Raw genomic sequence first — 2,414 nt, 5'->3', positions numbered from 1 at the left:
AGAGCTTACACATAGAGTTGAAATTGTCTTTACTGTAAAGAAAAGTAAAAGAATAAATATTAAAATTGTTATCATTGCTAAGTTGCAAAGTTCTGAAAATTTAACACTGTCATTTATTTCTCCTTTTTCTTCACTACCAGGACCAATCTTTTGCCAAATTTGGTTTGTATTTTTTATAACTTCCTCTTCTTTGGAATGCCAGTTCAACTGTTCTTCACTAGAAATTTCTTGCCTTTTATTTTGTGCAATAACCTCATAAAGTTTCTCTGTGACTTCAGGTTTTCACCAATTTATACTAGACATTATGGCAAGAAATAATTTTTTTTTGTATCCAACCCAATTCCATTCTATTCCACAAATAATTAATGAACACACACACACATATACACACACAACCAATTGCTGCATTTGATAGGCAATGGGAGAATATTAGATAAACAGAAAAAAAACCACATTGTATCCATGGTATTCACAGACTTTGTAGGAAAAGAAACATAAAAATCAGTAAGATGAAGATTTTAACAAAGTTAAACACAGAATGCTATGTGGTTGTTTTATTTTTATTTTTTTACATTAAAAATTCATTTATGGGGGGGGCAGAGGAAGAGAGAAGAGTCTTAAGCAGACTCTATACTGAGTGTGGGCCCCATGTGGGGCTTGATCTCATTACTCTGGGATTGTGGCCTGAGCCCAAACCAAGAGTTGGATGCTTAACCTACTCAGCCACCCAGGTGCCCCAATGTAGTTGTTTTTAATTAAGACTACTCTATGGTTCCTCTTTTCTGGCTGGAACCATGGAGGATACAGAAGAGAAGAAAAAGAAGTTTCCTGCTGTGCCAGAAACCCTTAAGAAAAAGCGAAAGAATTTCACAGAGTTGAAGATCAAGTGTCTGAGAAAAATGCCCAAAAGATGCTTCGAAAGGCAGGGAGGAAGCTTATCTATGAAAAAGCTAAGCATTACCACAAGGAATACAGGCAGATGTACAGAACTGAGATTCGAATGGCGAGGATGGTGAGAAAAGCTGGCAACTTCTATGTGCCTGCAGAACCCAAATTGGCATTTGTCATCAGGATCAGAGGTATCAGTGGTGTGAGGCCAAAGGTTCGAAAGGTGTTGCAGCTACTTCGCCTTCGCCAGATCTTCAATGGCACCTTTGTTAAGCTCAACAAGGCTTCAGTTAACATACTAAGGATTGTGGAACCCTATATAGCATGGGGGTACCCAAACCTGAAACCAGTGAATGAATTGATCTACAAGCGTGGTTATGGCAAGATCAATAAGAAATGAAATGCCCTGACAGATAACACATTGATTGCCCAATCTCTTGGTAAATATGGCATCATCTGCATTGAGGATCTGATTCACAAGATCTATACCATTGGAAAACGTTTCAAAGAAGCAAACAGCTTTTTTATGGCCCTTCAAATTATCTTCTCCACGCAGTGGAATGAAGAAAACGATCACTCATTTTGTAGAAAGTGGAGATGCTGGCAACAGGGAAGACCAGATCAATAGGCTTATAAAAAGGATGAACTAAGGTATGTACCATGATTATTTTTGTAATCTGGTCAGTTAATAAATGACTGCTTTCAGGTGGAAAAAAAAAAAGACTTCTCTACTTCTCTATGAATCTTCACTCTGTATATTAGATTCAAAATGTAATAAAACAACAGATAAAAGTAATTCCTCTTCTTAATCCATGGGTTTACTCTTCTGAAAGTCATTAATATAATGTTGCAGGTGGACACTGCCTGGTATGAAAAAAGGAGGTCCTAAAAACTTCACCAAAGAGGTGAAGCCTGGGTTTGCCAGACAGCCACCTGATGGTGACATTCTAGGCAGGCAAAGTAGCTGGTGAAAAGGTATGCAAGTGTGGAAAAACTGGGGTTCTTCCTCCAACCAAGGTCAATGGTAATTTATTAAACTCCTGCAGTCTATGATTCACATCATTGTCCTGTGAGAAGTTTGGTAAGGTTAAGAATATACAGAGTATGTCATTTTAAGTTCAGAATTTGTGTTTCACTCTTACAGTGATGGGGAGTATTGAATTCATGAAAACACACCACCAAATTTATAGTTTGGAAAAATTATGGTGGTGGTTTATAGGATGGATTGGTGCCAGAATGATCAAATAATTTGTTTCAATAATGTGGGAAAGATGGGGCACTTAGGTGGCTCAGTCCTTTAAGCAGACAACTCTGGATTTCAGCTCAGATCATGATCTTGGGGTTGAGATCAAGCCCTGTTTAGGGCTCACACTGGGCATAGGGCCTGTTTGAGATTCTCTCTCTCTCTCTCTCTCTCTCTCTCCTTTTCTCTCTTCACCTCTCTCCACTCTGTCTCTCAAGTAAATAAATAGATCTTTAAAAAATAATGTAGAAAAGATGATAATGATGATATGTAAATAGACGAT

At 37.9% G+C, this 2,414-nt stretch overlaps 1 pseudogene; it reads left to right on the top strand.

Moving 5' to 3' along the window:
- The first annotated feature begins 794 nt into the window (after positions 1 to 794).
- Positions 795 to 1,538, top strand: LOC129502212 (60S ribosomal protein L7-like; annotated as a pseudogene).
- Positions 1,539 to 2,414: the final 876 nt, after the last annotated feature.

The sequence above is a fragment of the Nyctereutes procyonoides genome, unplaced genomic scaffold, assembly GCF_905146905.1.
Source record: "Nyctereutes procyonoides isolate TBG_1078 unplaced genomic scaffold, NYPRO_anot_genome, whole genome shotgun sequence".
Taxonomy (NCBI): Eukaryota; Metazoa; Chordata; class Mammalia; order Carnivora; family Canidae; genus Nyctereutes; species Nyctereutes procyonoides.
This window is presented reverse-complemented; position numbering and strand designations above follow the sequence as displayed.